The sequence below is a fragment of the Crinia signifera genome, chromosome 3, assembly GCF_055691185.1.
Source record: "Crinia signifera chromosome 3, ASM5569118v1, whole genome shotgun sequence".
In the NCBI taxonomy this organism is placed as follows: Eukaryota; Metazoa; Chordata; class Amphibia; order Anura; family Myobatrachidae; genus Crinia; species Crinia signifera.
In genome coordinates, this window is record NC_139219.1 from 254,311,273 (window position 1) to 254,325,658 (window position 14,386).

Below are 14,386 nucleotides of genomic sequence, written 5' to 3' on the forward strand. Positions count from 1 at the left end.
GTCCGCAAGGCAGTTCTTTCAGCCACGGATAAATTATGAGATAGATGCACCCCAGACTGCTCAGTGTCAGCTGATGCTTCCATCATCCTAGTGAAGGCTTTAACAGAGGGGTTGTGGGATTGGGGATCAAAGGAAGAACGGGGTAATAGCCTTTTAAGCTGGGTAGGGATCTCGGGGGGGTGTTCACTTCTAGGATCTTGTTGGCCAAAATGTTCTTTTAACCTTAGCGAACGGCCAAATCTGAAACAATCCACCCGCCACTGAAACTTGTCACGTGTAGCAGAAGGTACAAAGGATAAACCCTTGGACAATACCTCAATTTCAATAGGGTCCAAGGGAGTCGAAGATAAGTTGAAAACCAAGTCTTTGGTCATCTTGCGGCACGCCGCCCTCCTTTCGTTTTGTTGGCCTCGCCGCGTCCTGCTCCTCGACCGCGGCCGGCCGGAGGCTTGAGTGAAGCACGGGTGATTGCCCCTAAAGGGTGGGCATTGCTAGAGGTGGTAGGTGTTTGCACATCATTCTCACTAGCAGATGTGCTAGTACCCTCATAGTCAGTATAGTATTGCTTTCTTGGGCGTCTCTCGTACGGCTTTCTCCCTCCCTGGGGCCTCTCAGTGCACAGCCATTGATATACTCTGTTTTGTTCGTAGTCGACTACGAACAAAACAGAGTATATCAATGGCTGAGCACTGAGAGGCCCCAGGGAGGGAGAAAGCCGTACGAGAGACGCCCAAGAAAGCAATACTATACTGCTAGTGAGAATGATGTGCAAACACCTACCACCTCTAGCAATGCCCACCCTTTAGGGGCAATCACCCGTGCTTCACTCAAGCCTCCGGCCGGCCGCGGTCGAGGAGCAGGACGCGGCGAGGCCAACAAAACGAAAGGAGGGCGGCGTGCCGCAAGATGACCAAAGACTTGGTTTTCAACTTATCTTCGACTCCCTTGGACCCTATTGAAATTGAGGTATTGTCCAAGGGTTTATCCTTTGTACCTTCTGCTACACGTGACAAGTTTCAGTGGCGGGTGGATTGTTTCAGATTTGGCCGTTCGCTAAGGTTAAAAGAACATTTTGGCCAACAAGATCCTAGAAGTGAACACCCCCCCGAGATCCCTACCCAGCTTAAAAGGCTATTACCCCGTTCTTCCTTTGATCCCCAATCCCACAACCCCTCTGTTAAAGCCTTCACTAGGATGATGGAAGCATCAGCTGACACTGAGCAGTCTGGATTGCATCTATCTTATAATTTATCCGTGGCTGAAAGAACTGCCTTGCGGACCCTACGTGAGAGGACTGATATTGTTATACGCAGGGCAGATAAGGGGGGCTCTGTAGTGGTACAGGACTTAAGCAAATATGTTGTTGAATGTCAACGTCAATTATCTGATGTATCGGTTTATGAGAGCTTACAGAATGACCCCTCCATGAGTTTTAAGGCGGAGTTAGATGGTATCTTAAATGTTGCATTTGACACAGATGTGATTTCAGAAAATGTCTGCAGAGCGTTACAGACCTCATTCCCTATAACACCATTGTTTTACACCTTACCTAAGGTGCATAAGGGATTAGTGGATCCCCCTGGTAGGCCGATTATCGCTGCCAGGGGGTCACTATATCACCCTGTGTCCACATATTTGGATGCATACTTGAATCCTTGCATTCAGCAAACTGCTGCATACCTCAAGGATACTAGTATGCTTATTAAGAAATTGCAGGAGGTAATTCATTGGCCAGATGATATGCTGCTTTGCAGTGCTGATGTAACAAGCCTCTATACATGCATCCCCCATCAGGAGGGGATGGAGGCTACTCGCAACTTGTTACACAGCAATGCACACTATACTGGCCCTCCTATTGATTTTTTTATGCAACTGTTATCTCTGACACTCCATAGAAATTACTTCACCTTTGATGGCCAGATGTTCAGACAGCGCCTTGGTTGTGCGATGGGGTCCCCGGTGGCCCCATCGTACGCCAATGCATACATGTGTGATATTGATAACAATCTTTTCTTGAATAGCCCTATGAAGGGTGAAGTATTGCTTTATTTGAGGTACATCGACGACCTCTTGATCTTTTGGGGGGGTTCTGAGAATGCACTGATACACCTGTTTGAACAGCACAATGCCTCTGCCAGCCCGGTAAAATTCACTTTTTCTATCAGTAAACATACAATTAATCTTTTGGATGTAAAGATGACCCTTTCAGATAATATATTGTCTACATCCATTCATGTCAAAGAGACTGATCGCAACACATTGTTGCGTAATGAGAGTTGTCATCCGCTACCTCTTCGTAGAGGTCTACCCTTCTCTCAAATGCTGAGAGTAAGGCGGATCACCAGTGATCCTGACCAAACAGTGACTGACCTTAATATCATGCAAGAAAAATTCGAGCAACGTGGTTACAGAAAAAAAGACCTCGACATGATTAAAAAGAGAGTTTTGGAGACCCCTAGGGAAGTGGTTCTTAACCCAACTGTGAAAAACATCAAAGCACAAGATAAATTACCCTGGGTCAACCAATTTGTGGTTGACAGTCCGGTTGTCACAAAACAGGTAAAACAATACTGGCCATTAATCACGTCTGATAAATCTTTACCAGGCTTGAATAAGATGCAGTTAATGCCTGCGTATAAAAGATCTAAAAATCTCAATGACATGCTGGTTAAACTTGATATAAGTGAATTAACTAAAAAGGCTGCACCTGTGCATTTTTTGACTAGACAGGCAGGTTGTTACAGATGTGTGGGATGCACCACTTGCAGGGCTCTGCTTGTTGGTAATTCCATCAGTCATCCCCATACTGGCAAAAAAAAATCCTATTAAATTTGCTGTTACCTGTTCTACCAAGTATGTTGTGTATGTTCTGTCTTGTCCATGTGGGCTCTACTACGTGGGCAAGACAGAATGCCAATTCAAAGAAAGAATGGCAAACCATCGCCATGCCATTAGACAGGCTCTGTCTAGTGGCAGCAGCGATCAACCAGTGGCTAGACACTGTGTCCTTATGGGGCACAGTGTGGCTAGCCTGAGAACAAAAATTATCGATCATGTGCCTTTGCCTAAAAGGGGTGGGAACAGGGGTAAGCTCCTTCTTCAAGCAGAAGCCCGCTGGATATTTGTTCTAGATACCCTGGCACCAAGGGGACTTAATGAACAGCATGGGCTGCACAGTTTTCTGTAGCCTCCCCAATGTCTAATACTGTATACTTGCTGAATACGTAATGTACTGTATCAGGTGTTTATTATGATTGTTATAATAATGCAGCATAATGTCTTAAATGTTTTATGTCTTGTCTGTATATTTTAAATGTATTGTCTATTTTTCTAATCACGTTTTCACTTTATTTATATTTGCTATAATGGCAACCTTATGCCCTGTGTAAGTCCTGGAGGCGGTCCACGTATAGCAGCGTCTGATAGCGCTGATGTCATGAGGTTGCGCCCGGGGCAGACGGCGCGTCATATGACGCAACCCGGAAGCGCTCGGATTTCATCGGGCGGTCGGCGTCTGCAGCGTGGACACAGCTGATGGATTGACACAGGTGAGTGTGATTATCATGTTAAGGGGTGGGTCCCTGTGGTGGTATTTATTGTGCACATGTACTACTATTTGGTTGTACCCTGACGACGAGCCAAGGCTCGAAACACTGTGTTGGTGCTTATACCTTTTTCTGCAAATAAAGCAGCATTTTGATTGAAGTTTCCGTCTCCGAGTGCCACCTTGCTTCTACTATATATATATATATATATATATATATATATATATATATATATAGATATAGATATAGATATAGATATATATATATATATATGCACACATATAAAGTTTGAGTATCCCTTATCTGAAATGCTCGGGACCACAAGCATTTTGGATAAGGTATTTTTGAGGATTTTGGAATATTTTTTTTTTTTTCATACTTACCTGGTCCCCCAACATATATATATATATATATATATATATATATATATATATATATATATATATATACACACACACACACACACACACACACACACACACACACACACAGCCTGAAATGAAGCACATTGCTTAAAAAAAGTTTGTGCCTACAGTGGAAAACCATTTCTAGCATAGAATACATACCTGTAGCTACACTGCTCTAATCTATGATGACTGTTGACATTTCAGTCCCATACATACTGGGCGACTTTAAGCTGAAAGCAACTTAGTTTGGTCATTTGAGCTGCTGTCAGCTCAAAAGCCGCCCAGTGCGTATCGCCGGGCGATGAGCGCTGATTCGCGTTCCTGCGTCATTGCAGGTAGGGTGGCCAATCCTGGCATCGGTGGGATCCTGAGATTTGGCCACAAAATAACTGGGATTTCAGGATTATACCATGCATGACCAGTCTAATGTCGACCAGCGTCTGAGATTCTGCCATCATGCCAGCATCTGGCTGCTCCCCAGAGAGCAGTCTATAGCCCCCTCTGCAAGCAGCATCATCTTCTAGGATTTACCCAGAACACTTGCCTACTGCAGCCTCCATCCTGCGGGCAGCAGCTGCCTCCTCCATCCCTGCATCATCTCCACAGCAGCTTTTTTTTTTAATTAGGGAGGCCAATCCAAATGCTGGGATCGGGCATTTTTCCATCCCAAATCCAGGGATTGAAAAAATGCCCCGGGACTGGCTTCCCTAATTGCAGGCCACCGCCGCTCATCTGCTGGTATTATCAGCAGATGAGCAACGGGGTGGATGGCTTTCCATAGTGTCCTGGAAAGTCGTCCACCCCCTGTGAAAATCACTGGCTGGGGGGATTTTCTGGCCAGCAGTTTTCACATAATCGCTTTCCATACACCCTGGGCAAAATCCCCCAGTGTCTATGGACCTTATGAAATATACAAATTGTATGGTTTTTTAGAGAGTTTGAAGGCCAGATGTATCAAGCTTCAAAAAGTGTTAAAATGTAGAGTGAGAAACAGCCAATCAGCTCCTTCCTGTCATGTTTTAGGCTGGGTTTGAAAAATGACAGGTAGGAGCTGATTAGCTGGTTGTTTATCACACTCCACTTTAACACTTTTTGAAGCTACATACATCTGGCACTTAGAGAGGGATGTGGATAAACACTTTGTACACCGTATATAAAGCAGAAACAGTTATCACTGGTAAACCTTCTGTTTTTACAGAATGTCAAAAAAATGTCCTTCATTATGTGTACAACCCATAATAACGTATCGGAAACAAAACTGGAACTCGGGAGGTAGTGACTGACTCACTTTCCACCAAAGACCCCCATACACTACACTGAGGTATTGCATGCAGCCTCTCACGTCAGTCAGTATTTAGGAGAAGACATAGTACTGAAACAGGCCTGGTACTTTATGTGTGCTTAATGATCTTCTGATGGCAAGAGACTGTTCAATCTAAATCCTTCTGGATCTTTCTTCAGCATTTGATACCATGGATCACAGAGTTCTGATTGAGCACCTGAAACAGCTGCTTTAAATCATTTCTCACCAGCATGACACAGAAAGTTTTGTATGGACTAGAACTGGGGTAGCCAACCCTAGTCTTCGAGAGCTACCAACAGTGCATGTTTTGCAGGTCTCCTCACAGAATCACAAAGCTAATTAGCTCCATCTGTGTATCTTTTAAAATGTGTCAGTGATTAATGATTGCAGCTTTGCAGCAGCTAGGTTGTCTGGAAAATGTGCACTGTTGGTAGCTATCGAGGGCTAGGGTTGGCTACCACGGGACTAGAATGATCATCACCAGTACCACTGCCATATGGGGTTCCACAAGGTTTTATATCAGGATCTAGGAGCCAGGATGAAAGTGTAGGAGCCAGACAAACTAAAAATAGGGACAGTGCGCTCCAAAAATTTACGCAGTAATGCTTTTACACGTCACGCACCCATTACATAATATACCACATGCCATAATGCCCATTACATGTTATACCAAACACCGTAATGCCCATTACACATTATGCCACACACTGTAATGCCCATTACATATAATACCACACACCGTAATGCCTATTACATATTAGGCCACATAAGTGCAGCTTATGCTTGTTGCTATGGGTTTCTTGCTTTATACCAGGGGTTTCATGCTTGATGCCAGGGATTTCATGCTCTATGCAAGGAGTTGCATGCTCTTTGCCATGGGGAAGCATGCCAAGTGGGATTAACCCTCCTCTTCCCTCCCTTTACCTCCGCACCGTTACCATGCGTGGTAATGGCAACAGCCGGGTAGAGCGGTAGTTTCAGTCGCCTATTTCAAAACTTGAGCCTGCTTGCAAGACAATCAGAGCTCGCAATCTGACAGGCAATCAGGAGCTGCCACTGCCTCTCCTGATTGGCTGCCTAACCGCAAGCTCTGATTGGCTCGGGAACCAACTTGAGTTTTGAAATAGCAGCACTGCAAACCTGATCTGATACATCCGGATCCGGGTGTGTTGTCCACCACTCTGCCCAGCTGTTGCCATTAACGCAAGCCACTGCTCTGCCTGGAATGATCTGGTAGGAATGTTGAAATGGCTCGCAGGTTTTGTCGAGCCCTGTTCTATACTATTCCCCATGCTTTTTGCAGTATAGATGCTACCAACTGGGAGAAATAAATAGACGTCATGGCCTGGTCTACCATTGCTACGCAGATGATACTCAACTGTACCCATCCTTTGCTCTTGGTACTGATGGGCAGATTTATTAAGCTTGGAGAAGAGATAAACTGGAGATAAAGTGGAAAAAAGGTAAAAGGAGATAAAGCAGCAGCCAATCAGCTGTGTTTGAAAAAGACAGTTGGGAGCTGATTGGCTGGTGCTTTATCTCCATTTACCTTTTCTCCGCTTTATCTCCAGTTTATCTCTTCTCCAAGCTTAATAAATCTGCCCCTGAGAATCCAATAACGACCCTAAATAGATGTTTAGATCTAGGAGTGGGTGAGTGCCAGCAGTCGGCTGTGACTGAATCCAGATAAAACAGATGTCCTTATGATGGGTCCTCAAAATCATAGGACAATACTGCAGTATAGCAAACCAACTGGACTTACACTTGGGGTTCAGAAATACAAAACTTGTTCTTCCAGCCAAATATCTGCCTATAGTCAATATTTCATTACTCGGTATTCATTTTGCCTGTTTGATCTCAATATGTACAAACATCTTCAACAGCACTCCGAACTGTTTATCTGAAACACAAATATATTGTACAGTATTTCTATGGCCTGCTCTGATTATGTCTTACTACTTTTATAAAGTCAATCTAACCATTGTAAATGTTACATGTTATCGTATACTTTGAAAAACTTTCAATAAAAAGTATGTTAAAAACAGTCAATCACTCTCCCTGCACGTTACATCTGCACCACCTGCAGTGCTTCCTATCACTAATTATTAACACTTAGTATCTCACTGGCATGCCGCGCTGGGCCTCCTAGCTTATGATAGCTTTTGGGGTGCCTGCACCTAGATATAGCGCTAGGGACCCCCAATATACAGAGAAGCCTTGACGCGGCTTGGGGGCATATCATACACCTGCGCAGGTATATGTAACCAATATCTCTGAATTCTATTATCATGTAGTGTTCAAGATTGGTTGCTAAAACTATTCAGTGTGCCAGGGGAACCAATGTCTTGTTACTAACTAAGTATTAACCCCTCCCTTTTCATGCACCTGAAAAGTTTTACTGAACTAATTTGAGCATCTACCACTATCTGTATGCCACCTGCAGTGCTGCATGGTTTTGTCTTCTGCAAAAATTGGTCAGAATCAGGTCAGAATCAGGCACTTAGTCACTTACATCTTTACTCTGCATCGCCTACAGTATGCAGTTTTTTATTTACTGTCTGAAAACTCATCTCCTGGGTGCTATTTGCAACTTTTATGCATCTTCTTATGTGAAAATGCCATAATATTAAGGTGACCGACCGTCCTCTTTTAGGGAGGACAGTCCTTCTTTTGTAAGATCTGTCCTCCCTCAAAAATAGTCCTCCTTTATGTCCTCCCTTATAGCCCTTAATAACATTGCTGTAGTGGCCGCTTCCACGATGTGACCTCTCTGATTGTGCAGTGCTGTTCCTTTCTCGGACTCCAACAGTACAGAAGCCCTATATGCGGTCATCATATAATAGCCACGTGGAAGCTGCCACGCACACCCACCCACAGCAGCAGCGGCTCTGAGTCCAGACTCCAGCTAGCTGTGCAGCTTACCCAGCCCAGGCCCTGTCTTGGAGGAGGAGACAAGAGAAGGCTTAGGGCACAGCAAACATATTGGAGATGCAGGCAGCAGAGAATGGGGAAGGTCAGGGCATGCCCCCTTGCCGGCAGGCCACACCCCCAAAATTAACGCCCGCACCTGTGGCACGTGTTGATGTCCCTCCTGCCGTGGATTAGAAGTTGGGAGCATAGGTGAATCTAGGGGGTTGTAGCTGAGGGATGGGGCTTTCCAACGAGCCCAGCCCCGTGTCTCTAGCCTCCTGGGAACCGGAGATACGGCCAGGCAAAGCTGGAACGTTTTCCCTATAGGATAACATGGGACCCGCTAATTCCGAACCCCACCCAGTTCTGCATCACTGAATGGTCCTTCAATCTCATACCAGGCTGGATCCATATGGGTTAATTGGTTCCAGGAATATTGAGGTTAAACCGTTTTTTTTTTTTTTTCATTTCTTAAATGTAATTTCATGACTGTTATTTGAGGGCAGATTTCTCTGCAACCAAACAGTCCAGTTTCACGGGACCAAAATCATTCAAAGCCAACTCAAAAGTTCTTCAATATGATACTGGTCTCATGTAAATGGGTCAGTTGGTTCCGAAGATATAGTTGGTTGGTTAAAGGGGGGAAGGGAGAGGGGAGAGGGGAGTGGTTGTCTCTCCCCTTCACACCAGAAAATGCATATTCCCAGGTAAATCCCTGCATTTTCTGTTGTGAAAGGGGTATTATTTCAAACAGCCATGACCTGCAGTGCTCTGAATACAGCCGGGCAGCCCCCTGCTCTCTGCCCAGCTGTCAATGACTGCAGCTTCCACTCCAATTCTTCTCCCCGCTTTCACCTCAGCCCGCCCCCCCTTTAATCATGTGGTGCCAGCGCCCGGCGTGCTCCCCCGACATCACGCACAACAACAGCGCGCACAATATTTAAAATGTCCACTCGGCTAGAGGGGACACCAGGAGGGGAGTGGAAGCGTGCTCTGCGCTGCGCTCTGCTCCTATCCCCATAGAAGCAGCTACCCCGCTCTCCATCTTTCCCTGCAGCAGCAGCGAAGGCTCATATAAAAATTTACAGTAAGTGGCACTTTTGGGGGCATTGCTTAAGGGACGCTACAAGTGGCAGTATGTGGGGGCATTACGCATAATGTGTGGCTTAATGTGTAAGGGGCATTGCGGTGTGTAGCATCATGTGTAAGTGGCATTATCTGTGCAGCATCATGTGTAAGGGACATTATGTGTGCAGCATCATGTGTAATGGGTACTATGGTGTGCGGCATCATGTGTAATGGGTACTGTGGTGTGCGGCATGTGCACCCCCGGACCACCCCCTAGATTTGCCTATGGTACTATGGTGCCATCAAGCAAGAACCCCCTAGCAATGAGCACGTAGGTAAGCAGCACTTATGTGGCAAATATGTAATGGGCATTACGGTTTGTTATATAGTATGTAATGGGCATCATGATGTGTGGCACAATGTGTAATGGGCATTATGGTGTGTGGCCTTATGTCTAATTGGCATTACGGCGTGTGGCTTTATGTGTAATGGGTATTACGGAGTTTGCTAAAATGTGTAATGGGCATTACTGTGTATGGTCTAAAGTGTAATACCACACCCTTTTTTGTGATACCACGCCTCCTTCCCATGAGGCCATGCCCCCTTTTTGCCGCGCAAAGGTTCCCCTACTGTTATGTCTAGATCTGGGACCACCCATTACCATAATTCTAGATTCGCCTATGGTTGGGAGGTATGCGTTGCTGGGGGCCCAGAGCATATGCTTGCACCTAGGCCTACTAGTCACTAGTTCCGCCACTTCCGTTTCTTTTATTTACAATATTTTTTTCTTTCATTTATTTGTGTCCTCCTTTTCATTGTAAAAAAGTTGGTCACTTTACTGATATATTTTCTGAAGATTTATCATTTTTAAAATAAAAAATAATATGAAGTCATACACTCAATTTGTATACCCATATCTTTTGTTAGATTTATTGTCAAATCATGCTTACATACAGTATTGCTGAGCATGTAAGGCATGCTAAATAGTGCTGTCACATTACAGAGAAGCAAGCACTTCTAGATATTCAGGAAGTGATATTTACACTGCTACTTTTTCAAATAGCTGGCGTTGTCTTTCTAGGTACAATCTTATTGAATTAAAATATATTTCATATTTAATTTTGTATATCTATACACACAAACACAGACAAATGCAGTGCTTCAGTTTCTCCACATTTTGTTATTTTACAGCCTTATTCCATAATGGGATAAATTAATTGTTTCCCTCAAAATTCTACACACAATACCCCAAAATGACAACATGAAAAAGGGATTTTTGTAAGAACTTACCGTTCGAATCCCTTTCTCTGATATGGTCCTGGTGACACAGCTCAACACTGGGATGTAGGAGGGTCCGAAGGAGCCAGGCACCTATCCTAAAGCTTTAGAGGGTAGGCTCCTCCCCTACTGCATCCCTGGACTCTTCAGTTCAACTTTCAAAGCCACTGGAATACATTAACTCAGTACAAACGCCTGCACATATTATATGCACATTTTATAACAGAAACTGTTAACTTTTAACCATTTTAACATGAACATCATGAAATTCTGGCATACTTACTGAGCGTAAGGGAGGGATCGCTGTGTCACCAGGACCATATCAGAGAAAGGGATTCGAACGGTAAGTTCTTACAAAAATCCCTTTTTCTCTTTCAATGGTCCTGGTGACACAGCTCAACACTGGGACGTTCCAGAGCCGGTCCTTTGGGAGGGTACGCTCAGGTCTGCAGCTCTCAGCACTGCTCGCCCGAATGATGCGTCCTCCGACGCGAACTCATGGAATCTATAGAATTTGGCAAATGTGTGAACAGATGACCAAGTGGCAGCTCTGCAAACCTGCTCCGCTGTGGCCCCATGTCGGACCGCCCAAGAGGTAGCAACTGACCTGGTGGTATGCGCATTAATTCTGGCCGGTACAGGCCTACCCACTTTGGTGTATGCAAAAGCTATCACAGATCGCAACCACCTAGCAATGGTCTGCTTAGATGCAGGCCAACCAATTTTATGTACGTCATACAATACCAATAAAGTGTCAGTCTTTCTAACACTCTTCACTCTGTCCACATATATGCGTAAGGCACGCACAACATCCAAAGTCTTCAACTTGTCCCTTTTCTTGGAACCCTCTGGGGGTTGAAACACAGGTAGAACTATCTCCTGATTTAAATGGAAGGCAGAGACTACCTTCGGTAAAAATTGCGGCACTGTTCTCAGAACAGCCCTGTCATCGTGAAAGATTAAGAAGGGAGATTTGCATGACAAGGCTCCCAACTCAGACACCCTCTTAGCAGATGCTACTGCTAACAAAAACACTAACTTCCACGTGAGAAACTTAAAGTCAGCCGACCTCAAAGGCTCAAAAGGTGCCTTCTGAAGGCAATCCAAAACCAGTGACAGGTCCCAAGGTGCTACTGGTTGCTTGTTAGGGGGTTTCAGTTTGGATACCCCTTGTAAAAAAGTTTGAATCTCCGGTAAAATGGCAATTCTTTTTTGAAAATAGATGGACAAGGCCGAAATCTGCACCTTCAACGACTGAAGACTTAGGCCCGAAGAAAATCCATCTTGTAAAAAATCCAACATTTTTGATAATTTGAAGTGAGATGTGTGAGCTTTTTGCCTCTCACACCATCTAATATAAGTCTTCCAGACTCTATAATAATTTGCAGAAGAAACAGCCTTTCTGGCTTTTATCATAGTCTGCACTACTGCGTCAGAAAATCCTTTCTTTTTCAAAATGGCGGTTTCAATAACCAAGCCGTCAAAATCAATCGATCGGAATCCAGATGATTGAATGGGCCTTGTCTTAACAGGTCTGGTCTCAGAGGTAGACGCCATGAATCCACTGATAACCTCTGAAGCCTCGAATACCAAGACCTCCTTGGCCAATCTGGGGCCACAAGGATCACCGGGACCTTCTGGTCCTGTACCCTCTTTAACAGTCTTGCTAACATCGGAATAGGAGGGAATGCATAAAGAAGATCTCCCTGCCAATGGGTAGTCATGGCATCCACTGCCTCTGCTAGCGGATCTCTCGTTCTGGCATAGAACCTGGGCACCTGATGGTTGAACCTGGATGCCATTAGGTCCAAATCCGGAGTTCCCCACATTGCAGTGATCTGGTGAAACACCTGAGGGTGTAGGCTCCATTCTCCTTCCTTGAGCTCCTCCCTGCTCAGGAAGTCTGCTTCTATATTCTCCACTCCTGGAATGAATATAGCCGATACTGCAGGAACATTCTGTTCCGCCCATAGAAAGATTCTGGACACCTCCCACATGGCCAATCTGCTGCGAGTACCTCCCTGGTGATTCAGATACGCCACAGCTGTGGCATTGTCGGTCTGAATCCTCAAGGGGGAGTTCCTTAACCTGTCTCCCGCCAAGGAAATCACTTTCCAGACAGCTCTCAGCTCCAAGATGTTTATTGGCAACGCTGATTCCTCTGCCGTCCACAGGCCCTGCAGCCTGAGATCCAGGGCTACTGCCCCCCAGCCCCTGAGACTGGCATCGGTAGTTACTATCAACCAGTCCCAGGTCTGTAATGACCGACCCCACTGAAGGGAATCTACCTCTGTCCACCATTTCAAGGAGTCCCGAGTGTCTGCGGACAGCACTATCAACTCCGTCTTCATGGTCAAAGTGTTTCCTGACCAGGCTGACAAAATGTTCCATTGGAATACTCGAGAGTGGAACCTGGCAAATTGAAGCGTTTCGAATGACGCCACCATTTTCCCCAGGAGTTTGAGGCACCTCCATACTGACAAGCTCGGAGCACTGAGGATCTCCTGAACTAGATTGACCAGGTCCCTGGCCTTTATCTCCGGGAGGAATACCCGATGGAGATGGGTATCCAGTATGACTCCCAAGAACTGGATCCTCTGTGATGGTACCAACTGAGATTTTTGTAAGTTTAAAATCCAGCCGTGAGCCTGCAAAAAACTGATGGCCTCTTTTAAATGACTTTGAAGCAGTGTTGCTGATTCTGCTTTGAACAGGAGATCGTCCAAATAGGGTATTACTGTGATTCCCCTGAGCCTCAGCACTGCCGCCATCACAGACATTATTTTTGTAAATACCCTTGGCGCGGTTGCTAGGCCAAAGGGTAACGCCCGGAACTGTAAATGCAGGTCTCCTATGGCAAATCTCAACAGCATCTGATGTTCCGGGTGAATGGGAACGTGCAGATATGCGTCCTGGACATCCATGGACGCCAGAAATTCTCCCTGGTCCAGACTCAGGAGTACAGTTCTCAAAGACTCCATTTTGAAATGGTCTACCCAAAGGTGAACATTTAAGGACTTCAAATTTAGTATTGGTCTGAAAGACCCGTCTGGTTTGGGCACCAGGAACAGCGTGGAGTAAAATCCTTTCTTCCACTCTGCCCTGGGAACCGGGACTACCACCCCTTTTTCCAAAAGGGAATGAGCCGCTCTCATAAGAGCTGTGCGCAGGAGCGCCTGCTTTGGTATGGGTGTGGGGATGAACCTCTTTGGAGGCCGCCCTCTGAAAGGGATTTTGTAACCCTGGGTAATAATCTCTAAGACCCAGGTATCCTGGTCTAGAGAAGCCCAAGCGTCTCTGAAGTGTGTAAGACGCCCCCCCACCTTTATCCCTGCCGGGCTGATCCCCTTGCAGTCATGCGGAGGGTTTTTCCTCTCCTTTAGAGGCAGGCTTCTTATTGAAAGAGCCAAACTTGGACCTTTGGGATTTGCCCCTGGAGTTCTGGAACTTTCCCCTGAACGATTGTCCCCGAAAGGACGCACCACCTCTAGGGGAGGGCCGAAAGGACGGCCTAAAAGCAGCAAATCTGGATGACTGCTTTGTTGAGGAGGCCGGCAGAAACGTACTCTTGCCGCCTGTGGCATGTTTTATAATCTCCTCAAGCTCAGAACCAAAAAGTAACTTTCCCTTGAAAGCTAACATTTCTAAGGCCTTTTTGGACTCATTGTCCGCTTCCCAGGCCTTAAGCCAGAGTACCCTCCTGGCATTTATGGAGACTGTGGATACTCTGGTAGCCATTTTAAGAGCTTCCTCCTCTGCTTCCACCGCATATTCTGCAGCGGCCTTAATCTTTTCTGCTACCAGCAAAGCACCGTGGTCAGCCTGCAGCATGGTGCATAGCTCACCAGCCCACTCTATAATGGCCTTAGAGACCC